The sequence below is a fragment of the Delphinapterus leucas genome, chromosome 13, assembly GCF_059928025.1.
Source record: "Delphinapterus leucas isolate spDelLeu-1000000601 "Yukka" chromosome 13, BTC_Dleu_Yukka2, whole genome shotgun sequence".
NCBI lineage: Eukaryota > Metazoa > Chordata > Mammalia > Artiodactyla > Monodontidae > Delphinapterus > Delphinapterus leucas.
Genome location: NC_143141.1, coordinates 65,242,604 through 65,269,343, shown reverse-complemented (window position 1 = coordinate 65,269,343; position 26,740 = coordinate 65,242,604). Strand labels below are relative to the sequence as shown.

At 41.2% G+C, this 26,740-nt stretch overlaps 1 protein-coding gene across 2 annotated transcripts in view; it reads left to right on the top strand.

Moving 5' to 3' along the window:
* VIT (vitrin) overlaps window positions 1-26,740 on the top strand; it is a 123,304-nt gene that overhangs the window by 755 nt on the left and 95,809 nt on the right. The gene's annotated exons all lie outside the window — the stretch shown is intronic.

The following is a 26,740-nucleotide window of genomic DNA, read 5'->3' as shown; positions in this document are numbered from 1 at the left end:
AGGTATTTACCATTAAGAAACTAGAATACATCCCTTGACCAAGTAATCAGTCTGTACAAATTTCAGTTTCAGGAGAAGTGAGATGGGAGTGGGTGGTAGTTGACATCCTTGAAAACAACTAATATACATATATCAACTATAAATAAATTGTGCTGAGATAAGATTAGAATAAGACCTTCACTGTATCTTTTAAACCAACTTAATTATGGTTAAAATAAGTTGAAAAGTATAATGCTTGTGCAGAGCTTAATTTAAAGGACGTTTAAGTCTTGCCCTTTTTTATACTTTACTTCCTACGTGGAATACAGTAGCAACAGAACGAATTACTTATAACAATGTATGAGGAAAGGATATGGGCATGTTAATGCTAAATTAAAAGAGAAATTATTTAATGTAGATCTATACTTCTCTCTATTCAGACAGATCTCGGAGGAATGTGGCTAGATGTGCAATTCTGTATCTTGTTTACACTGGAAGTGTTTTCTTAGGTTGAACGCTTCTTAAACTGATAAGCCCAAGAAAGGGCTGGCATTGTTAAGTCACTACTGTAGCCCAACTTTGCACAGGGAAACAGGATACGAAATCTCTTTTAAGAATGATTTGTGTTAAACCAGTATAAACATGAAATAAATGCCTCAAGCTCAGGTTAAACAGAGAGGATAAGATTGAATAATTAGACTCGATGGTTTGCTCTGAACAACCTACCGCATCTTTGCCATCCCCAAATGGAGAGGGGAATTCAAGATTTTCTTTGGGTTTATTGTAAATATAAAACCAGGCATTCTTGGCCATGGTGGTTATTCAAAAATGTGAGCACTAAGAAAATAGCATTTTGCCATTACGCTGTGTTGCAATAAATTTGGAAGTTTTCGTGGTAAGTTCTGAGGTTGTTTTTCCTTTGGTCTCTTCAAAGATGAAAATAGCCTGCAGCAAGGCAAGATCAAATACTATTTGTTTGTGTATTTTCTCTGCTGTGTGTGTGAACTGCAAGCTACGCCGCCCATAGGAGAGTTGGAAGTGCCTCTCTCTTTTTTTTTTCCTGTCTTTTATTTATTGAATTAAAATACCCTCTTTTGTAAAAGGCTTTAGACAAAGAATTGCAAGACTACAAGGGCTGCATTTTTAATTGCAATATGCTGGTTTCCCAGACTAAGCTTCATTTAAATATATCTTACACCTCACCACTGAAAGGAAATACGTTAGGAACTTTGGAAATGCTTAATATCTATTCTGACATAGCGTTTACTTTATGAATAGTGTTCAGAAGATCTAATTATCTTTTTTGCCAAGTTGCTGATCACATGAAGAATAGTTTCTTTCAGAGAAAATGCACTGGGTTTGAGAATGGTTTATGAATAGCATCAGGAGAACAAAAATGCTTGTGCTGTTCCCATCTGTAATTCCTGTAAGACATACTGTAGACAGGAAAGCAGTGCAGTTCAGTGCCATGTCCCAAGCCAGGAACCCTAAATTTCAGTCACAGCTCTGCCACTACCTAGTTGTGTTACCTTGGAAAAGTTGTGTACCAGTTTTTGACTTTTGTTTCCCCATCTGAAAAACAGAAATAGCAATGCCTGCATACACCCCCTCCCAGGACGGTCATGAGGTACAATATCGATTCTCAGTTTTAAAAGGGTTTTGAAATGTGAAAAGTTCTAAAAAAATTGAATCATTTTTCCCACATATTCAAAAAAAAAGACCGCATGGGAAGGAATCATTGGTTGTAAAATAAATGTTTCGTGGCCTCCAGGATGTTCCCATGACACATGCCCACGTGTGCGACTTGTCCTCTCCTTGCTAGTTTGGAGGCATGAGCCAGGTATCAAAAGCAGTGGGTACAGAGAACACTGCTCTGTCACTGGGAGGGCTTTCTAGCTGTGTGACCTTGGGGAGGTTACTCAATATTCTCTGTGTCTCCATTTCCTCACAAGTGAAATGAAGAAGTTGGACAAAATAGTCTCTAAGTTTCCCTCCTAATCCTATGGTTCTATGCGCTGGAACATCTTCAGTGTTAAGACACGGCCAGGCCAATTTCACTGTTGAGACTCTCCATATACTACAAAATCAAAACAGGGCTATGGAACCTATGGTATATTTAAAATGTTTATGTTTACCTAACTAAAGACTTTAACATACACAAAAATGAAAAGTAACATAATTTTATGTTAATGAAATATAATTACGTGTGTATACATATATATGTGTGCATGTACATTTACATATATCTATCCATAATGTACTGAGGACAGTTTGGTTCAAGTTGTATGACAGACTTCTTTTAGTTCTCTGGTATATTTCCATGACAGTATAACCTCATGTCAAATATCTAAATTTAAGGCAAGGCCAAGTGGCCCTCCTATGCTATGGATCCTATGGGGGCTTGTCAGGCAGGAGGCTCTGTCACTTCTTAGATGTGTTAACTTTGGCAAATTTTGTAAACCCTCTGGGCCTCAGTTTTCTCATCTGTAAAAAGGGTCTATTATTAGTGGTTACCTTATAGAGTTGTGGCAAAAAGCTTCAACTTGTACCTGGTACAACTGTCAGTACCCAAATTTTAGCAAGTAATTTTTTAACATATGGGATTGTAATGAAGAACTCAGATCAGCTGTGAAACAATCATTTGCAATCTTCTTCAAACTTTTAAACATTAACTCTTTGGATGTAGTAAACAAATAGATATGTGGAACTATGTGATATTAATATAATTATTAGAAATTTGTTGCCATCTCTTCATCCAGAGGATCTGAACTAATCAATATTTCAGCAAATATTAAAGCAAGAGAGGCATCTTCTGTGATGTCTGTATTTTGAGAAACCCTAAAGGTTCCCCTCTGGCTGCCTGAACATGCATCTCCCTGTGGTTTGCAGAAGGTGGTGAAATTCCTTGCACGCTGAACACACATACAGTGAGAGACAGAAGTGCAAAGGGAGTTTGCTAGTTTTCACAGACATGAAAGTTCCCTGCGCAAGCAGCAGTGAGCAGCTTCTGCTAGTGCAGAGAACGGGGCGAGAAAGAAGCGACAGACCTGGGCCAATCTAGGCTGTAACAGAAATAGCTTTTTGATAGTGCCGGTTCTTAAATTTTCATTAAGGCCCAGGAGTGCACACAGATAGCCAGGGCCTGACTCCTACACTGGCCTGCACCACTGGGCTCCCCTTCAACTAGCCTCTCCAGCTGCACACCTGCACCCCAACTCCCCTCGTCAGACTCCACTGCTGTGCACAGCCCAAGATGAGACCCTGCAGTGACAGGAGTGCCCGCTGACAGCCAGGGGCCCCACAGCTGCTAATGTGCCCTAAGGTGGCCCCAGCCCTTGCTGCTGACCCTGGCCCTCGCCCCTACATGTGTGTCTGCAACTGGCCCTGCCACTGGATACGCACCTGCAGTTGGTCCCGCAGCCCAGTGCATGCACACCCCCAGCTCCGGCCACCAGTACTGCTTGCCCTGGTCCCTAGCCACTGGAGGCGCCACTGAGGACCCCAACAGCCCTTGCAGCCACTATGGATCCCCCGCTGCGCTCACCAGGGAGCACAATGCTGCTGATGCTGTGTCCTGAGCTGTCAAGCTATCACATCCCCTTGGACCTGGAGGCAATACAAGCCCCATACGTGGGGCCCTGGCCCACTCGACCCGGGTCACAGTACGCTCCAGTGTGCCCCCTCCCACAGGCAAAGGCCTCTCCTTACAGAAGTCAGTCCATGAAGTTTGAAAGAGGTGACTGCTCCTTCAAATGCACTGACATCCACACAAGGCTACGGGCATCATGAAGAATCAGAGAAACACGCTGCCACCAAAGAAACACAGTAAACCTCCAGTAACTGACCCCAAAGAAATGCAGATACATGAACTGCCTGACAAAGAATTCAAAATAATTCTCCTAAAGACGCTCAGAGAGCCATAAGAAAATACAGATAAATAATTTAACCAAATCAGGAAAACAAAAGGAGAAGTTCAACAAAGAGATAGAAAACATTAATAAGGAACCAAATGGAGGGCTTCCCTGGTGGCGCAGTGATTGAGAATCCACCTGTCAGTGCAGGGAACATGGGTTCGATCCCTGGTCCGGGAAGATCCCACATGCCGCGGAGCAACCAAGCCCGTGTGCCACAACTACTGAGCCTGTGCTCTAGAGCCCGTGAGCCACAACTACTGAGCCCACATGCTGCAACTACTGAAGCCCATGCGCCTAGAGCCCGTGCTCTGCAGCAAGAGAAGCCACTGCAATGAGAAGCCCGCACACTGCAATGAAGAGTAGCCCCTGCTTGCCGCAACTAGAGAAAGCCCACGTGCAGCAATGAAGACCCAACATAGCCAAAATAAATAAATAAAATAAATAAAAAATTTAAAAATATGGTCATAGGGTAGTTTTTTTAAAAAAAGAACCAAATGGAAATTTTAAGTAAAAATATACACACACAATTTTTTTAAATAAATTTATTTATGTATTTGTTTATTTATTTTTGGCTGTGTTGGGTCTTCACTGCTGTGCGCAGGCTTTCTCTAGTTGCAGCGAGCAGGGGCTACTCTTTGCTGCAGTGAGCGGGCTTCTCATTGCAGTGGCTTGTCTTTGTTGAGGAGCACGGGCTCTAGGCGCCCAGGCTTCAGTAGTTGTAGCACGCGGGCTCAGTAGTTGTGGCTCGCGGGCTCTAGAGCACAGGCTCAGTAGTTGTGGTGCATGGGCTTAGTTGCTCCACGGCATGTGGGATCTTCCCGGAGTAGGGCTCAAACCCGTGTCCCCTGCATTGGCAGGCGGATTCTTAACCACTGGGCCACCAGGGAAGCCCACACAAACAAACTTAAGTCAGTCTGAGATCATCTAGGTGAATTCCTGTTTACAGGCCAGGAGGTGAAGGGCCAAAATTGCATTCACAATAGAGCAAAGACTATTTCAGTTTTGTTGATTGCATTTTCCTATGGTTACCACGAAACAAACAGTTGTGGATACTGGATTCAGAGTTTGTTTCTAACCAACTAGCAAACTTTTCCACTCCAACAGACTGCAAACCTTAAAGAAATCCCGAGAGACCGCCTATTGGAAATGCTCGGGGCTGCCTGGGAAGTGTAAAGAGCAGGCACCAGCCAATGCTCTGAGTTGAGACCCATAAAATCTGCACATCGTGTGGCAACCTGCAAAAGGCAAATCTCTCACACGGCAGATGTGACTGGAATCCACTGCCGCATTCCTCTAGTGCTTGTACCCTGAGGAAGAAAGGTGAACTAAGATGACAGATGCCAGAATCCTTCCTGAGTCAAATTCACAGGCCAGGGTCTTGAAACAAAACAAAACAAAAATTCATTTGGTTTAGATTCAGCTTAGAGAATATTTTATTGTTTGTGTTTGATTCTGGTCTTATAATTAAAAACAAATATTTAGGCCCATTTCTGCTTCCTTATCACTTTGCAAGATGCTTTTTTCAATTCTTTTTAAGAATGCTAGACATCATTCCTTAGCCATCCGATTGAGTCAAGTGTCCCAAAATCATCTAGAAGATTTCCATGAGAATGGGCCAAAGAGCCCTAAAAATCTCTGAGCAGAGAAGGCAAGAAGAAAACTACAGAATTGCTTCCTTTCTGGGGCCCTAGGAGAATTTAGCCCAGTGATAGTCATAAAGCCATGCGGTTCCTTCACCAAGAATCCTAAAATGAAGCCATGGCTAATGCTGGCAGAATCTTACTGAAAGAGATTCGACTGGTGGCTTTACCTCTGCAAGTCCTAAAGTCTAAATAGGCCATGTTTTGCAAGAGGATGGTTATGAGAACGATGATGATGATAGTAATCATGATTAACCACCACCCCAAAAACAACAATAATAAATACTGCCAACACTTACAGTTAGTCTTATGTGCTAGGCACTATTCTAAGCTCTTTTTCACATATTAACTCATTTAATTCTAACAGCTACCATAGGAGATGGGTGGTTATTGGTGATTCCCATTATACAGATGAGAAAACTGAGACACTGAGAAGTAAATTGTCCAAGGTCACACAGCCAGTAAGTGATGGAGCTCAACTTCAAACCCAAGCAGTTTAGCTTCAGAGCTCATATTCTTAACCTGCCAGGCAACAATTACACATGGTCCTGGTTTTTCTATCACTGCATCAAATGAATCTTTACCATCCCTAAAAATACTGTTTTCAAGCCAAGTCAAATTTCTAAGAAATTCATTCCTCATTGTAAGTATAGACTCCCCAGGAATACTGATGGAAGCACGTGGAGGCATGAAAGTCACAGAAGGCTGTTAGGAAGAGAGGGTTTTTATTTCTGTCATTCTTGAATAACTTCCTGACTTCAGAATCACTTTGCAGATGTGTTGGGAAGACCTGACTCTCAGGGGGAAGGCCAAGGAGCAGACCTCATTGTCAAGTTCTCTGAGTAGCCAGTCCCCAAAAGGTATCCTTTATCTTCATTCTAGGGTTAAACTGGCAACAAGTCACAGAAAGAATTGTACTTCCTTATGACTCAAACTACTTCAGAAAATCACTTTCCCTGATAAAGCCCTCTGCATTGACAAGACTCTAGTAAAAATTGCTCAAATTCTTTCCCTCAGTGAGAGAAAGGCTAAAGTTTGTGCGGACATGTGGTAAAGATTCATAAAAATCACCCTTCGGGCTCTAGTGAGAAGGAATCATGTCTGCCTTTTTTCTTCTCAGAAACAAAAAGAAAAAGAAAATCTATTCCTTTGGGGGAACCCAATGTATAGTTTCCAAGAGATCAGGTCACTGACATCTCAATGAGAAGTGAATTCCCTCCTCTGGGCTCCTATGGATCCCAGACAGAGAAAACATGCTTTTGATATAAACGTACACGTCAACTTGCCCGGACTGGATTCACTTTTATAACATAGTGAGTAGATCTGTACTCTGAACAGTAAAAGGGGTCTGGTGAGGCAGAGATATTCAATGACAGCAAAACAAATACCCATTGGGCCACCGCCATGTGCCATCCACAATTCCATGTGCTTCGGAAAAACAGTGAACAATATAGTCTCCATTCTCCTAGAGCTGCCAATCTGGGACCACACAATAAACAAATACATATAAGAGGTCTAGATCTGGTGGTGATATGGGCTATGAAAAACTTAAGAAAGTAGGATAAGGGGGCTGGACAGAGGGGTGATGATTTGCATTGTGTGGTTAGAGAAATGTCTGATAAAGGGACATTTAAACCGAGAGAAAGGTGAAGGAAGCCAGGGAGCAACCTATGTGGATAATAGGGGAAAAGCAAATGCAAAGGCCCTGAGGTTGGACCATGCTTGGGAGCAGGCTGAGTGAGGAAGACAGGAGGTGAGATCCAGGGTGTCCTTTGGAAAGCAGACACAGAGGGCACCATCCTAACGCTCCCGGATTTTCCCCAGATGCCCCCAGTGCCCACTCACACACTACCTGTGGGGAGCTCCTGCTTCTGCCCTGGATGAAATCTGAGTAGGTCCCTTAATATTGCAGATCACGCTCGGAGTTTTCTAAAAGAGCGTGCTCACATTACAGCCCCAAACAATCTCAGTTCGGTCATGAATGTGGAGGTAATACTTAGGTAATACTTAAAAACTTGAAAATGGCGTTCACAGTTTCATCCCCCACCCCCAGGCTTGCTTTCTGCAGTGGAAGGGGCATGACTTCATTCTCTTTCTCTGTTTCTGCACCTTTATCACCCCTCCCCTTGGCTGCTAATGGTAGTTTCTTCATGTCCAGAGTTGAAGAGTGTGCAGAGAGGAGAGACAAAGGCGACAGAGGTTCTTACTGGTTGGTACTGTTCTGAGCTGGCATCCAGGTTCCCTGGGCTTGGCAGGCATGTACAGCTGTTTCTTGTCCCCATGGAAGCACTTCCACGGGTTCTTCAGAGATGCCCCCGACTTTGCTGGGGACCCCTCAACTGCAGGTCCCAGATGTCAATACATATGAATCTGCTCTGGCTGGGGGTTTACGGTTCCATCCTCAGCCCCTGAGCAGCTGGCAATCGACCTCCAGTGGCTTTCTGCTGCCATCTCCTGAGCTCCCCTTGCACCCGGCTTGGGCAGGACCTGACGCAACCTCAGGCTGACTCTCACACAGCTAGTCTTGTTTGTCACGAGCTATTCCCTCTCCTGTCCTAATCAGGAGTCAGACACCAGCGCACAATGCCCTCAAGCCCAAGGGATGCAACTACTCAGTCTTTTCAACTGGGGTCACCAGGCATCCAAGTTGGACTTCCAAAGGAAGTAACCAAGAACCAGGATCCTCAGCCATCTGCATTCCTCCAGACAACATAAGTGGTGGTAGAAGCCAAGAGGGCAGCTGGAGATCAGAAGGCAGAGTTTCTTTGGGAAAAGTTGTTGGCATTTTCCCTCTTCCTCTCCCTCCCCAGATGCAGAAGGGGAGCCAGTGGTCACCCCACTCCCACCCACTTCAGGCAACGGTGAGAGGAGCCTCAAGGAGACCACTTCAGAACATGGAAGTAGTTAGCTCATAGTCTCAGCTGAAACTAAGACAAAGGATCATCCCATTTTAACATCCCATTACAAAGCCAATTACAATACTCTCAAATGTTTATTTAGATGGGTGTGTTATGTCTGGTTAAACTTAAAAATATGGCTGGTGCATCACTTTACCCTAAATAACATTTGTGAGAGAGAGAAAGCCGTGTGTGAGTTCAGGCCCAAATATGACTCTTAAACAAAAAAATCTCTTAATCTTTAGAGCTAAGACAATTTTATCACACAAAGTATGTATTTCGCCGTGTACATCTAAACTATCGTCAACAGAGTATTTCAAAAAGCCTGGGATAGATGCATCAAGACAAAAACGAAGGTGAAACCATCTTTAGAGTAGTAAGATGGGGTAGTGAGTGGGGTTAAATGTTTGAGGCCTGGAATGGCATTCTGGTTCTGCTACGTGTTCACGCCATAACTTACTTATAGCTTACTGAAGATGGACAGCTTACTAAAGTTCTCTGAGCCTCAATTTCGTACCCTGAAAGATGGGCACAATAGTACTTACCTGACAGGATCTCCGTGATAAATAAGATCACAACATGTGCAGTGTGTAGCATATGGTGAGCATTCAACAAATGGTATTATTATAGGACTCTAAACTTCTAAAACTTTCCATGAAGAGGAACAAAGGACCAATCCCATCTCGTGTAACAGGCCACTAGACAGCTCTGCTGCGGCTGTCGGGAGGCTCCGGAAGAGCTGGAAAGGTCCGAGAGGGCCTCTGGAGCACGAGGCTACGCGGCTCCCTTTGGAAAGCTGGGTCTCCTGCTTCTAAATGACTCTCTTTCTGCTGGTCCCCTCTAATTTCTGGGACTTAATCCTCCACAGCCCTCAACAGCTCAGCCGCAGTCACTGCCCGCCTCGACCCCCTCCACTCTCCCCAAGCCTCTGGTTGCTGGGATTCAGGAATGCACTTTGACCCGCAGCCCCACACCTGCCTCCCAGCAGCACGAGGAGACCTAAAACCCTGTCATCTGAGACGAACCTACTCTTTACCCAGAGGCAGACAGGAAGATACTATGGATCTTGCAGACACACCCTCGTCTTCCTTCCTACCTCAGCTGGAAGGCTGTGCCAAACTCGAAAATGTTTTTCTGGGCCTCAAAATTGAAGACAGACCAAAAAGCACAGAGTGTTCGGGACAGTCAAGGCTCTGGGGATCACAGTTGGACTGAACCAAAGAGCCAGCTCCAGAGCACAGGGGACGGCCCCTTGGCAACCACAAACCTCAGAGCCCGAGGGAGAAAACTCACTGGGAGGAGGGAGGGCTAATCCACAGCGTCAAACACATTAGGTAAAGAAGCTTCTAATGAGAGAAACTCATCTTCCAAAGCTTCCAGGAGAATCTTTGAAAGCGAGGACAGTGTCCAGAGGAGCAGTCATCGCCCACCTCGCCTTTCACTGAGATCCTCTGCCCTTCCCCCAGATTTACTGCTCTTCGTGCCCCCCTTCCATTACAGAGGATAAATAACTCTTGGAAGGAGTTCTTCAGAGCTCATCTGGGGGCATGTCTGCGAACTAGTATTTTTTCCCACTGGCAATATAAGATCTAAACTACCACTTCAGAAATGTAATTACTGTTTGTAGTCTCACTAGAAATCACTATTGGTTGAAGCCTTTGTGGATGTGGGGTAAGCATTACCATATGTCAGATTCTTAACAAGGTACAAAATGATGGTCTGAAACACCCGTACCAGAAAAGGCTTTCCCTTTTTGGTTTTGTGACATGTAGGAACATGCTACTTAGATCAATGAATCTAATGGCATGGGCATATATCAGTCATCGAACACACGCATACGCTCTTTTTAATCCACCCAACTGCCCAGGAGTGAGTATCTTTGCTTTAGGATTTGCCCTGAGTGATGCAGCGATCAAGAATGAGCCTGGAGATAGAGATCCTTAGTAGTATACACTTCAGTCATCGAAAGCAAGTATTTATAATATAATATTTATGGTAAATTCCTAGATTGGAACATCAACAAGCATAAGATTCTGATACATTCACCGAAAAATAAACACCCTCCTAAACCAGAGTTTCTCAACCCTGGCACTATTGGCACATCGGGCTGGATAATTCTTCATTGTAGGGGGCTGTGCTGTGGGATGGTTAGCAGCATCCCTGGCTCTACCCACTAGATGCCAATAGCATCCCCCGCTCCAAGTTGTAACAACCAAAAATGTCTTTAAATATTGACGAATCTTTCCTGAGGGGTTAAAATCAGCCCTGGTCGTGAAGCATGGTCATAACTGTATCGGCAAGTCCACAGGGACTCTCTGACAGCGTGATTCCAAGGTCTCCCGCTCTCATTTTTCCTCCTAGAGCATCCCAGCCATGCAGGCCGTGTTCTTCTTTCTCAGTGGCTACCACAGTTCTTGGGATTCTTTGATACGCTTCTACCTAGAGCCTGGCTCCAGAGTTGGATAAGACCTCTCTGGAGATCCCTGCTTACAGGCTACCAAAAGACAAGCACACATGGCCTTTTCATTTTACATGCCTTCATTTCCCTCCCAATCATTTCAGGGAAACAAGACGTAATTAAACAACAAACATGAAAAGCATTTTGATCAAAGCCTCAAGGAACAGCAACCAATTCAAACTGGCTGGAGTAACAGCGCCCGAAAACCTTTTACTCTGTTATGCACCAGAGACTGAGTCCAGCTGGGCCTCCTTCAGACTGGAAATGGGACCTGGGATGTGGCCAGGAAATAAGCATCTCATCTCCCAGATTCTCCCAGGGCCCCGTGCTTTCTCTTCTCCATCTCTCCCTACCTTCAGCTTGGCTCCCAGTTTGCAAGATCATAATTGCAAAACCCCAAGAAAGATCTTGATTGGCCTAGGTTTTTTTGTTTCGTTTTGCTTTTTCCAGATCATAGGCTTTTGACCAGCTGAGTCTCTTAATTTCAGCGATTGTTATTTCTGCATCTGACTATAATACCTGAACCGCTTACTTCAGGGGTCTTGTGAGATTAAAGCACAGATGTAACCAATCTTTTAAAAGTGAAAGACACTATACAAATGAGTGGAATTTTTACTTTATAATAATATTATATAATAAATTGTGGTATAGCTCAGAATTTACAGTAACAGTCACGTGAGGAACTTGATATAGTAAAAAGAGCACAAGATTAAAATAGAGAAGATCTGAGCCATGTGACCTTAGGCAAGTCACTTCACTGCTCTGAGTTACAGGAATAATAATGTCTATCTACTGCCTCAAGAGGATCTTAGGTGGTTTGGATGAGAGAACTGTTGAGAAAACACTCTGCAGATTCTGATATAAACATATCATTACAGTCTTCCCTAGTTGAATTCACTGTATGGAAAGGCACTGTGAGTTAGCAGTCAGGAATGATGTTTCAGCGGCAAGCCCAAATGAAAGGGAAATTTTATCTCACAGAATAGGTGGTCCAGAGGTAGGTCCAGGCTCTAGGCACAAGACAATCAGAGCTCCAGCTCCATTTCTCTGATTCATCTGGCTGCCTTGCTCCTTTATGTGCTGGCTTTTTCCTCAGACTAACTTGCCCCGTGGTCACAACATGGCTGCCAGCATACCTGGAACAACCTGCTCCCTTGTTCATTTCCAACAAGAGAGGCGACCTCACCCTGAAAAACATACGATTAAAGTTTTTCCTTCCTGTCTGTCTGATACATCGTGGGACACAGCCCACCCTTGAATAGTCACGATCAACTGGAGAGAGCCCTGTGATGATGGGCTCAAGCCTGCGGTCCTGAAGCAATCAGCAGCAAGGGGGACTAATATATATATATATATATATAAAACTATCCTTGGCATAGACTTGGAATTGGGATCCTCCCCAGGAGCTGGGGATGGACCAGCTTCCTTTGAGCCCTCTGGCTACATTTATTCCATTTACCAAGTTGGGGTTGTGTTATAAAGGAGGAAGAAGGGAAGCAGGTGCTCTGCTTAGGCAACCAAGAGTGTTCGGTCCAGATACCTTGACTCAGGGAACATCTTCAAGGAGCCTGGTGCATCCTTAGGAGCCAACATGTGGAGAAAAGGCAAAGATTTCCCCTGCTTTTCTTGCCTGTTTGGCTTGCACTTTTCTTTTGGCGTTTCTTTGAGATAAAAGAAGGAAAGAAGTGGAAAAAGAAGGGAAATAAGAAAGAAAAACCACTGTCCCGTCTGGCTCACTCTCTCTCTCTCCTTGACAGAATCCTGGGGATTGTAATAGTTACCATGGCAACAGGAAATGCAGTGTTACAGGCTGAGCCCAGAGAAATATGATCTGTATACAGTTTTTTTTTTTTAGTGACTATGAACTTGTTTTAAAAAAATTTTTTAACATCTTTATTGGAGTATAATCGCTTTACAATAGTGTGTTAATTTCTGCTGTATCAAAAAGTGAATCAGCTATATATATACATATATCCCCATATCTCCTCCCTCTTGTGTCTCCCTCCCACCCTCCCTATCCCACCCCTCTAGGTGGTCACAAAGCACCGAGCTGATCTCCCTGTGCTATGTGGCTGCTTCCCATTAGCTATTTTACATTTGCTAGTGTATATATCTACATGCCACTCTCTCACTTCATCCCAGCTTCCCCTCCCCCTTCCCATGTCCTCAAGTCCATTCTCTACATCTGTGCCTTTACTCTTCTTCTGCAATTAGGTTCTTCAGGACCTTTTTTTTTTTTTGATGCCATATATATGTGTTAGCATATGGCATTTGTTTTTCTCTTTCTGACTTGCTTCACCCTGTATGACAGACTCTAGGCCCATCCACCTCACTACAAATAATTCAATTTCGTTTCTGTTTATGTCTGAGTAATATTCCATTGTATACATGTGCCACATCTTTATCCATTCATCTGTTGACGAACACTTAGGTTGCCTCCATGTCCTGGCTATTGTAAATAGAGCTGCAGTGAACATTGTGGTACATGACTCTTTTTGAATTATGGTTTTCTCCGGGTATATGCCCAGTGGTGGGATTGCTAGGTGACATGGTAGTTCTGTTTTTAGTTTTTTAAGGAACCTCCATACTGTTCTCCATTCTGGCTGTATCAATTTACATTCCCACCAACAGTGCAAGAGGGTTTCCTTTTCTCCACACCCTCTCCAGCATTTATTGTTTGTAGACTTTTTCATGATGGCCATTCTGACTGGTGTGAGGTGATACCTCACTGTAGTTTTGATTTGCATTTCTCTAACCATTAGTGATGTTGAGCATCCTTTCATGTGTTTGTTAGAAATCTGTATATCTTCTTTGGAGAAATGTCTATTTACGTCTTCTGCCCATTTTTGGATTGCGTTGTTTGTTTTTTTGATATTGAACTGCATGTGTTGCGTGTATATTTTGGAGATTAATCCTTTGTCAGCTGCTTCGTTTGCAGATATTTTCTCCCATTTGAGGGTTGTCTTTTTGTCTTGTTTATGGCTTCCTTTGCTGTGCAAAAGCTTTTAGGTTTCATTAGGTCCATTTGTTTATTTTTGTTTTTATTTCTATTTCTCTAGGAGGTGGATCAAAAAGGATCTTGCTGTGATTTATGTCACAGAGCGTTCTGCCTATGTTTTCCTCTAAGAGTTTGATAGTGTCTGGCCTTACATTTAGGTCTTTAATCAATTTTGAGTTTATTTTTATGTATGGTGTTAGGGAGTTTTCTAATTTCATTCTTTTACATGTAGCTGTCCAGTTTTCCCAGCACCACCTACTGAAGAGGCTTTCTTTTCTCCATTGTATATTCTTGCCTCCTTTATCAAAGATAAGGTGACCATATGTGCATGGGTTTATCTCTGGGCTTTCTATCCTGTTCCATTAATCTATATGTATGTTTTTGTGCCAGTACCATACTGTCTTGATTACTGTAGCTTTGTAGTAGAGTTGGAAGTCAGGGAGCCTGATTTCTCCAGCTCCCTTTTTCTTTCTCAGGATTGCTTTGGCTATTTGGGGTCTTTTGTGTTTCCATACAACTTGTGAAATTTTTTGTTCTAGTTCTGTGAAAAATGCCACTGGTAGTGTGACAGGAATTGCACAGAACCTGTAGATTGCCTTGGGTAGTATAGTCATTTTCACAATGTTGATTCTTCCAATCCAAGAACATGGTCTATCTCTCCATCTGTCTGTACTATCTTTAACTTCTTTCATCAGTGTCTTATAGTTTCCTGCATACAGGTCTTTTGTCTCCTTAAGTAGGTTTATTCCTAGGTATTTTACCCTTTTTGCTGCAATGGTAAATGTGAGTGTTTCCTTAATTTCTCTTTCAGATTTTTCATCATTAACGTACAGGAACGCAAGTGATTTCTGTACATTAATTTTGTATCCTGCTACGTCGCCAAATTCATTGATTAGCTCTAGTAGTTTTCTGGTAGCATCTTTAGGATTCTCTATGTATAGCATCATGTCATCTGCAAATAGTGACAGCTTTACTTCTTCTTTTCCGATTTGGATTCCTTTTTTTTTCTTTTCTTCTCTGATTGCTGTGGCTAAGACTTCCAAAACTATGTTGAATAATAGTGGTGAGAGTGGGCAACCTTGTCTTGTTCCTGATCTTAATGGAAATGGCTTCAGTTTTTCACCACTGAGGATGATGTTGATTGTGGGTTTGTCATATATGGCCTTTATTATGTTGAGGAAGGTTCCCTCTATGCCTATTTTCTGGAGGGTGTTTATCATAAATGGGTGTTGAATTTTGTCGAAAGCTTTTTCTGCATCTATTGAGATGATCATATGGTTTTTCTCCTTCAATTTGTTAATATGGTTTATCACACTGATTGATTTGCATATATTGAAGAATCCTTGCATTCCTGGGAATAAACCCCACTTGCTCAGGGTGTATGATCCTTTTCATGTGCTGTTGAATTCTGTTTGCTAGTATTTTGTTGAGGCTTTTGCGTCTATGTTCATCAGTGATACTGGCCTGTAGTTTTCTTTTTTTGTGACATCTTTCTCTGGTTTTGGTATTAGCGTGATGGTGGCTTCATAGAATGAGTTTGGGAGTGTTCCTCCCTCTGCTATATTTTGGAAGAGTTTGAGAAGGACAGGTGTTAGCTCTTCTCTAAATGTTTCAGAGAACTCAGCTGTGAAGCCATCTGTTCCTGGGCTTTGTTTGTTGGAAGATGAGGACCGTACGCGGTCCTCTCACTGTTGTGGCCTTTCCTGTTGTGAAGCACAGGCTCCGGACGCGCAGGCTCAGCGGCCATGGCTCACAGGCCCAGCCGCTCCGTGGCATGTGGGATCTTCCTGGACCGGGACATGAACCCGCGTCCCCTGCATCGGCAGGCAGACTCTCAACCACTGCGCCACCAGGGAAGCCCTGTAGGAAGATTTTTAATCACAGTTTCAATTTCAGTGCTTGTGATTGGTCTGTTTATATTTTCTCTTCTTTCTGATTCAGTCTTGGAAGGTTGTGCTTTTCTAAGAATTTGTCCATTCCTTCCAGGTTGCCCATTTTATTGGCATATAGCTGCTTGTAGTAATCTCTCATGACCCTTTGTATTTCTGCAGTGTCAGTTGTTACTTCTCCTTTTTCATTTCTAATCCTATTGAGTGAGTCTTTTCCTTTTTTTCCTTTATGAGTCTGGCTAATGGTTTATCAATTTTGTTTATCTTCTCAAACAACCACCTTTTAGTTTTATTGATCTTTGCTATCATTTTCTTCATTTATTTCTGATCTGATCTTTATGATTTCTTTCCTTCTGCTAAATTTGGGGGGTTTTTTTGTTGTTGTTCTTCTTCTTTCTCTAATTGCTTTAGGTGTAAGGTTAGGTTGTTTATTTGAGATGTTATTGTTTCTTGAGGTAGGATTGCATTGCTATAAACTTCCCTCTTAGAACTGCTTTTGCTGAATCCCATAGGTTTTGGGTCATCGTATTTTCATTGCCATTTGTTTCTAGGTATTTTTTTATTTCCTCTTTGATTTCTTCAGTGATCTCTTGGTTATTTAGTAATGTGTTGTTTAGACTCCATCTGTTTGTATTTCCTACAGACTTTTTCCTGTAATTGATATCTAGTCTCATAGCATTGTGGTTGGAAAAGATACTTGATACGATTTCAATTTTCTAAAATTTACCAAGGCTTGATTTGTGACCCAAGATATGATCTATCCTGGAGAATGTTCCATGAGCACTTGAGAAGAAAGCGTATTCTGTAGTTTTTGGATGGAATGTCCTATAAATATCCATTAAGTCCATCTTGTTTAATGTATCATTTAAAGCTTGTGTTTCCTTATTTATTTTCATTTTGGATGATCTATCCATTGGTGAAAGTGGGGTGTTAAAGTCCCCTATTATTATTGTGTTACTGTTGATTTCCCCTTTTACGGCTGTTAGCATTTGCCTTATGTATTGAGGTGATCCTATGTTGGGTGCATAAAGATTTACAATTGTTATTTATATCTTCTTCTTGGATTGATCCCTTTATCATTATGTAGTGTCCTTCTTTGTCTCTTGTAATAGTCTTTATTTTGAAGTCTATTTTGTCTGATATGAGAATTGCTACTACAGCTTCCTTTTGATTTCCATTTGCATGGAATATCTTTTTCCATTGCCTCACTTTCAGTCTGTATGTGTCCCTAGGTCTGAAGTGGGTCTCTTGTAGACAGCATATATGCTGGTCTTGTTTTTATATCCATTCAGCCAGTCTATATCTTTTGGTTGGAGCCTTTAATCCATTTACATTTAAGGTAGTTATCAATATGTAGGTTCCTATTGCCATTTTCTTAATTGTTTGGGTTTGTTTTTGTTGGTCTTTTCCTTCTCTTGTGTTTCCTGCCTAGAGAAGTTCCTTCAGCATTTGTTGTAAAGCTGGTTTGGTGGTGCTGAATCCTCTTAGCTTTTGCTTATTTGTAAAGGTTTTAATTTCTCTGTCAAATCTGAATGAGATCCTTGCTGTGTAGCGTATTCTTGGTTGTAGGTTTTTCCCTTTCATCACTTTAAATATGTCCTGCCACACCCTTCTGGACTGCAGAGTTTCTGCTGAAAGATCAGCTGTTAACCTCATGGGGATTCCCTTGTATGTTATTTGTTGGTTTTCCCTTGCTGCTTTTAATATTTTTTCTTTGTATCTAATTTTTGATAGTTTGATTAATATGTGTCTTGGTGTGTTTCTCCTTGGATTTGTTCTGTATGGGACTCTGTGCTTCGTGGACTTGACTATTTCCTTTCTCATATTAGGGAAGTTTTCAACTCTAATCTCTTCAAATATTTTCTCAGTCCCTTTCTTTTTCTCTTCTTCTGAGACCCCTGTAATTCGAATGTTGGTGTGTTTAATGTTGTCCCAGAGGTCTCTGAGACTGTCCTCAATTCCTTTCATTCTATTTTCTTTATTCTGCTATGTGGTAGTTATTTCCACTATTTTACCTTCCAGGTCACTTATCCGTTCTTTGCCTCAGTTATTCTGCTATTGATTCCTTCTAGAGAATTTTTAATTTCACTTATTTTGTTGTTCATCACTGTTTGTTTGCTCTTTAGTTTTTCTAGGTCCTTGTTAAACATTTCTGGTAATTTCTCCATTCTATTTCCAAGATTCTGGATCATCTTTACTATCATTACTCTGAATTTTTTTTCAGGTAGACTGCCTATTTCCTCTTCATTTGTTTGGTCTGGTGGGTGTTTACATTGCTTCTTCACCTGCTGTGTGTTTCTCTGTCTTCTCATTTTGCTTAACTTACTGTGTTTAAGGTCTTAGTTTTGCAGGCTGCAGGTTTGTAGTTCCCATTGTTTTTGTGTCTGACCCCAGTGGGTGAGGTTGGTTCAGTGGGTCGTGTAGGCTTCCTGGTGGAGGGGACTGTTTCCTGTGTTCTGGTGCATGAGGCTGGATCTTGTCTTTCTGGTGGGCAGGGCTGCGTCTGGTGGTATGTTTTGGCATGTCTGTGAACTTATTATGATTTTAGGCAAGGCTGGGCATGTTATAATTTAACTTTCTAGAAACCTTGTTTCCTCTTTATCTGTTTCTCCATACCTCCTTTTTTATTCTCTGTGGCTTCCTTGGGCTTCTAAAAATGCATCAAGTATCTACTGCATAGAAGTGTGATTTTCTCCTGTTGTAATTAACTTTCCAGTCCTTGCAGATTGGCTCTATTAGGTCACTCTTCTGATGTTCAGCAAGCCTGCTCACCACTCCAGTCGGCAGCTCCTGATCTGCATAAAGTTTTATATGCAGACTGAGACCACCACCACATTGTAAAGGCCCCTCTTAGTGCCAGCCTTCCTTTGTCCATCCTCACCAGATCAACCCAAATCCACTGACAAGCGGCTGAGGCTTTATATCTGGCAGAGACGGAGAAAGCAAGGCTGCAGATATGGCCTCTCCCCATTCAGAGATGTCTGTCCTGATGGGATTTTTGGCATTTTGGAAATACAGCACAAGCCTGTCATAACTATTACATGCTTCCAAATGAGCACTGGCTCTTTCTGCCTTGTGGACAAAGGATACTGTTAGGTGCTCCCCCACGTAGCACCGTAGATCAGACAAACGCCAGTGTTACATAAATCCTACACATCCACTAGAGCAGATTTTCTCTGAATGGCTCATGTAAGCCTCTAGGAGGCTTAGTAAAAATTATGAATGCAAAAATAATTTTTTTTTTTTTTTTTTTGCGGTACGCGGGCCTCTCACTGCTGTGGCCTCTCCTGTTGTGGAGCACAGGCTCCAGACGCGCAGGCTCAGTGGCCATGGCTCACGGGCCCAGCCACTCCGTGGCATGTGGGATCTTCCCGGACCGGGGCACGAACCCGTGTCCCCTGCATCGGCAGGCGAACTCCCAGCCACTGCACCGCCAGGGAAGCCCGCAAAAATAATTTTTAAGCCTTCCATGTCTCCCTATTGCCTAAAGGATTAATTACACATTCTTTAGGCATGGCATTCAAGGCTGATGTGGCCCCTTCTTTCCTCTCTAACAGTCTGATTCCTCTCCCAGCCTGGCCCAGCAGTTCCCAGTTCCTGAAGCTCCTCCGTCTCTTATGTCCTGTCCTTCCCTCACCACTGTTTTCCAATCTCCAGTTAAACGAATTCAAGCCTCTTCCAGTCCTCATGCCCCAGGCCTATTTAATCATCTACCCTTTTTGCTATCACCATATCCTCAATAGCAGAGGTTCTCAATTCTGGCTGCACAGTGGAGTCACCTGGGGCACTTTAAAACAACAGAGATTTCAACTCAGACTAATTAAATCAGAATGTAGATGAGGGAAGTACACTTGTTTATTATGAAACATCTATGGCAAGTAGTGAAATGAAATACCGGATCTCTGCACTCATAATGCCTGGTTTGAATTCCAGCTCCTCTTCCTTCCAGGTTTGCAAACCTTGGGCAAAGTATTTAACCTCTGTGTGCTTCCAAGTCCTTACTTTTCAAATTAAGGCAAAAAATAGCCCCTACTTCATCAGGTTATTGTGAAGATTGAGTTAATACATTACTGACACTTAGTATGTGCTCCATTAATGCTAGTTATGATAAGTGCACATTAGTTTCTTCCTAGAAGACTTAAAGCAACTTGATGATAGGACCTGCACCTTCTTCCTCTCTGCCAAGCATAGTGTGCACACACAAAATTTTTTTGAATGATTAAAGGCATGCATGAATGAAGATGAATTTTGACTTTAGAAGATCAGGGAGATTTAAATAGAAGTGGCCCATGAGCAAACCTTGAAAGATGGATATGCTTGTGAGAGGCAGATGAGGGGTGGTAACATATTCCAAATAGAACAGTAATAAGAACATGAGCCAAAACCCTGATGTGCAGGGTGCAAAGGACCAAAATCCCAGGGTGTGCTAGGGTCAAAGCAGAGGATTACAGAAGAGAATTGCAGCAAGATGGTGTGAAAAGTAAGTTGGGACATTTCATGAAAAGTTCACTAAGGAATTTGGGCTTTATTCTACAGAGAATGAATGGACTGTGAAGAAGAATTCTGAGGGGGTGAATGCATAGTCAGACCTGTGCTTTAGGAAGCTGATCCTTTCCAACTGAAGGGAAGGATGACCTGGAGCAAGAAAAGCAAGGAGCAAGGAGAGGGTTAGGAGATTACTGTAGCTTCTCATTTGATATCAACACTGTCTGTATATGTTAAGTCTTCCCAAGAGATCATTTTATTAACTTCTGATTTATTAACATATGTGCAAAGGGTAAAGATTTAAACAGAACAAAACTGTAAAACTCACTCTTATTCCTGATCACCACTTACCCAGTTCTCTTCCCCTGAAGCAAGCACTGTTATTGAAATAAAAAAGAGTATAAGAGAGTACTATGAATAACTGTACACCAACAAATTAGATAATCTAGATGAAATGGACAAATTCCTAAAAACACAAAACCTACCAAGACTAAATTATGAAGGAATAGAAAATCTGAATAGATCTATAACTAGTAAGGAGAATGAATCAATAATCAAAAATCTTACAACAAAGAAAAGCCCTGGACCTGATGACTTCACTGGTGAGTTCTACCAAACATTTAAAGAAGAACTAACACCAATCCTTCTCAAACATTTCCTAAAAATTGAAAATGAGGGGACACTTTCTAAGTTATCCTATGAAGCCAGCACTACCTGGATACCAAACCAAAGACACTACAAGAAAACTACAGTTTCCCATATCAATACAATATCCCTATAAACACTGATGGAAAACATCCTCAACAAAATATTAGCAAACTAAATTCACCAGAATATTAAAATAATTATACACTATGACCAAATGGGATTTGTTCCTGTAATGCAAGGATGGTTAAACATACAAAAATCAATTAATGTAATACAGCATGTTAATAGAATGAAGGGGAAAAATAACACATGATTACCTCAGTGGATGCAGAAAAGGCATCTGACAAAATTCAACACCATTTCATGATAAAAATGCTCAACAAATCAGGAATAGAAGAAAACAACCTCAACATAATAAAAGACACTTATGAAAAACCCACAGCAAATGTCATACTCAATGGTGAAAAACTGAAAGCTTTCTAAGATCAGGAGCAAGGCAAGGTTGCCTGCTTTCACTACTTCTATTCAACATAGTACTAGAAGTTCTAGCCAAAGCAATTAGACAAGAAAAAGAAATAAAAGTCATCCAAACTGGAAAGGAAGTACTAGAAGTTCTAGCCAAAGCAATTAGACAAGAAAAAGAAATAAAAGTCATCCAAACTGGAAAGGAAGAAATAAAATTATCTCTGTTTGCAGATAATATAATCTTGTATGTACAAAATCCTAAAGATTCCACAACAAAATTGTTAGAATAAATGAATTCAAAATAGTAGGATACAAAATCAACACACACAAGTCAGTTGCACACAAAAAATCACTGTTGCACTAACAATGAACAATCTGAAACAAAAGTTAAGAAAAAAATTCCATTTGCAATAGTAACAAAAAGTATAAAATACTTAGGAATTAACTTAACCAAGGAGGTAAAAGACTTGTACAATGAAAACGATAGAACATTACTGAAAGAAACTAAAGAAGGCATAAATAGGTAGAAACATATCCCATGTTCATGGATTGGAAGACTTAGTATTGCTAAGATATCAATACTACCCAAAGCAATCTACAGATTCAATACAATATCAAAATCCCAATGACATTTTTTGCATAAATAGAAAAAAACATGCAAAAATTTATATGGAATCTCAAAGGACCCAAAACAGCTAAAACAATCTTGCAAAAGAAGAGCTGGAGGATTCATAGTTTCTGATCTAAAAATCTTATTACAAAGCTATAATAATCAAAACAGTGTGGTACTAGCATAGACACAGACATATACACCAATGGAACAGAATAGAGAGCCCCAAAATTAGCCCTCACATATACGGTCAAACGATTTTTTTTGCCAAGACCATTCAATGGGGAAAAGTCAGTCTCTTCAACAAATGGTGCCAGGAAAATGGGATATCTACATGGAGAAAGAAAGAAGTTGGACCCTTACCTAATACCATACACAAAATTAACTCAAGTGGATCAAAGATCTAAATGTAAGACCTAAAACTGTAAAACTCTTAAAAGAAAACATAGGACAAAAGCTTCATAACATTGGATTTGGCAATGATTTCTTGACTATGACACCCAAAGGTATAAACAACAAAAGAAAACACAAACAAATTGGACTTCATGAAAATTTTATAATTTTGTGTACCAAAGGATACTATCAACAGAGTAAAAAGGCAACCCAGGGAATGGGAAGAAATATTTGTAAATCATATATCTGATAAGGGATTAATATCCAGAATATATAGAAAACTTCTAAAATTCAACAACAATCAAAAAACAATCTGATTAAAAACTGGGCAAAGGACATGAATAGACATTTCTCCAAAGAAGATATAAAGATGGCCAACAAGTACATGAAAAGATGCTCAACATCACTAATCATTAGGGAAATGCACATCAAAACTACAATAATATGCCACCTCACACCCATTACTACTATCAAAAGAAACAGAAAATAACAAGTGTTGGGGAGGATATAGAAACATTGGAACTTTTGTGCACTGTTAGTGGGAATGGAAAGTTGTACAGCTACTCTGGAAAACAGTATGGAGGTTCCACAAAAAATTAAAAATACAATTACCATATGATCTAGTAATTCCACTTCTTGACACATACACAAAAGAATTGAAAGCAGGGTCTCAAAGAAATATTTTTATAGCCATGTACGTTGCAGCATTATTCACAATAACTAAAACACAAAAGCAACCCATGTGCCCATTAGCAGATAAATGGATGAGGAAAATGTGGTATATACATACAATGGAATATTATTCAGCCTGAAAAAGGAAAGAAATTCTGACATACGATAAAACATGGATGAACCTTAAGAACATTATGCTATTTGAAACAGGCCACTCACAAAAAGAAAATACTGTATGATTCCATTTGTATGACATACATAGAAAAGTCAAAATCATAGAGACAGGAAGTGGAATGGTGGTTGCCAGGGGCTGGGGAAAGGGGAGAATGGGGAGTTATTGTTTAATGGGCATAGAGTTTCAATTTTACAAGACAAAAAGAGTTTTTAATGGAGGGCTAATGGTGATGATGGCACATTTATGGATGTATTTAATACTGCTGAATTGTATACTTTAAAATAGTTAAGATAGCAAATTTTATGTTTTTGTGTTTTACCGTAATTTAAAAAATCGGAGAAAAAACACTGTGAAGAACCATAAAAATATAAAGCAGCATTATCATGTATTACCGATAAATAATCAGCTCTTTTCTAATTCCAGGCAACAAGAGATCTAATTAAATTGGCTGGCTACTCTAGTTACATTATGTCTATTTTTATTTTGCTATCAGCCTTCATTTGCCCCACCAGAGCTTCACATTCAGGACTGTTTATATTACATCTCACAGCACAATTCATACATTTATGAATCAGTAACATGTTCTTTTGGAAACCCTTATTGTTCTGTTTTTGTTAGAACCCTGGTGAGCACATGAGATATTAAGGTTCCAACATTACTGTGCACCCTACAGCTCCCTGACATTGAACTGCCGGCATAAACTGCTTAACAGTGCTGGTGGTCATTCTTATCCCCAGTTGCTGGAATGGCTAAGAGAGGGTCTGAATTTTTTTTCACACATTTCAAAAAGCACATTTACATTTTAAACGTATAAGTAAATGAACCAAGCAAGGAGAGAAATTCAAGTGGTAAGAAAGAAGCCTCAAACATTCTGATTCCAGGAGACCAGAGTGATTCTGGTCGAGTTCCATTACTTGGGGGCTATCTCCTCTGGGGTTAGCATGCTTCCTGGAATCCTGCTGTTTTTTTATCCATTCATCCCTTTGTGTAAAGGTCGGTCTATCGTGTCTTCTAAAGTTGTAAGACAGATCTGAGAGCCCTTCTCTCCGAAATTCTATCTTCCCTTTTGGTTTGTATGTTGACTAACAATAATGCTTATTGAAATATAATCCACATACCATAAAATACACCTTTGAAAATGTACAACTCAGTAGATTTATAGAGTATTCACAGATTGTCTTCCCCTTGTTTTGTTTCCTTTCTTTATTTCCTAGGGAAAGGAAAGAGCCCTAACCACTCACTCATGGATTAAGTATATGTTTTCAGCACATAAAAAATCAAATAAAAACCCCTGCCTTCATGGAGCTTGCATTCCAGTAGAGAACACAAACAATAAACAAATACAATTAGCAAAGTATAGAGTATGTCAGAGGTGATAAGTGACGGGAAGAAAATATAGTGGGGAAAGGATAGGGTGTACAATTGATGGTGGGTGGGAGAGGGCTTACAATTTTAAATTGGGTGATTAGGGAAAATCTTAAGGGAAGATAGCGTTTAGCAAAGACTTGAAAGAAATGAGGGAGTAAATCATGTTTGATCTGGGGGAAGGGCATACAGGTAGAGTTAACAGTAACTGCAGAGACCCTCAGGGGAGAGGTGAGCCTGGAGCTTAATAAGTGAGAAGTCGAATGGAAGGAAGAGAGGTCAGAGGGGCCAATGGTGGCCAAATCTATTGGGGTCCTGAGCCACTTGCCAAGATTTTGGCTTTCATTCTGAGTAAGCAGAGAACCACAGAAGTTCTGATCTGAGGAATGCCATGAACTGACTTACTTTGAGCAGGATCACGCTGGCTGCTGTGTGGACTTTGGATTGTAGGAGAAGGAAACAACCTAGTTAGGAGACTAATTGCTTTAATCCAGGTGAAAGAGGGCATGACCTGGACCCGGTGGCAATGGTAAATATGATGTGAAGCGGTCCGATTCTGGATATATTATGAATGTAGAGCCAACAGGCTTCGCTGATGGAAAAGATGTGGGGTATGAGAGAAAGAGAAATCTATGGTGACTCAGACAAAATGTCCAATGCTATATGGTAACAGCCAACTAGCAGAGATAGTTAGGTGGGTTGGGTAGGGTAGCTTGATATACTGTATTTATCCCAACAGGAGAATTAAATTTGAGGCCTGAAAACATGTGAGTTGATCTGCAGCTCCTCTAATTAATATAAGACAAAAAAATGATGTGTCATCACACTATTTCCAAAATATGACCCAGATAATTAAGTATCAAATTGCCAATCATATATGTGACTATTTCTATTTTGAAGATAAAGATGGTTATTTGCCTTTTACTTAGCCAGTGGTCAACTACCTTAATTGGGAAATTTAACACATTGCAACTGTTGCTGGAAAATAACAAAGTGATCGGTTCTGTCTTGGGTTACTCTTGCTGCCTAATGGTTTGTAATAAAGCCTTTCATCTACCAGTTTTAAGTTGACTGCATCAAGTGCTTGTATTACTACCTCAACCATAATCTAATCATTGCTTTTTGTTAATAAACTCTGCACAGCACTGTATCTACATATTAAATATAAGCTTGCTCTAGACCTAGCTAGTACCAGATTGTTTATCTCTTTCCAAATCTCCATGCAGCGATGTCACTTTGGTGACTTCAACATCAGCCAGGGTGGGAGGATTTATGCCACAGAAATTGACAAATGGGCTAAATCGGGGCTTTTTTAAAGACAGCAGTTTTCCTAGCACACCCGTGGACAGAGCAGAGGGTAGGGTTATGAACGCCAGCTAAAGCCTAAAAGCCACACAGCTGTGGCATGGGTGGAGCAGACGTAGTGGGAGTCATCTGCCCCAGAGAGGAAGAGTGCTTTATCACTGACATGGTTTAGAATTGCTAGTTTATAAGGATAATAAAGAGCAGACCAACTTTAAGTCTTTAAATTCCCTACAGACAATGTTATTCCTTATCGCCTAAGCCCAGGGCAGATCCTTCCCACCTACTCCCACCTCCATTCTAACCCTACTCACTGCCTGGTCACCACGGGTATGACATTTTGCCTTTCTAAGCCTTAATTTCCTTGCCTTTTCAACGGGGATCATATGTTCAATTAATGATGGTATGAATAAAACTTCTAGGGTTTCCCCGTAGCCTTAAGAGAAGAGGGAACCTCTTATGGATCAACAGCATCATATATATATATACATCTTTATTGGAGTATAATTGCTTTACAATGTTGTATTCGTTTCTGTTGTACAACAAAGTGAATCAGCTATAAGTACACATATATCCCCATATCCCCTCCCTCTTGAGCCTCCCTCCCATCCTCCCTAACCCACCCCTCTAGGTCGTCACAAAGCATCGAGTTGATCTCCCTGTGCTATGGAGCAGCTTTCCACTAGCCATCCATTTTACATTTGATAGTGTATATATGTCAATGCTAGTCTCTCACTTCATCCCAGTTTCCCCTTCCCCCTCATGTCCTCAAGTCTGTACTCTACATCTGCATCTTTATTCCTGCCCTGCCGCTAGGTTCATCAGTACCGTTTTTTTAGATTCCATATAT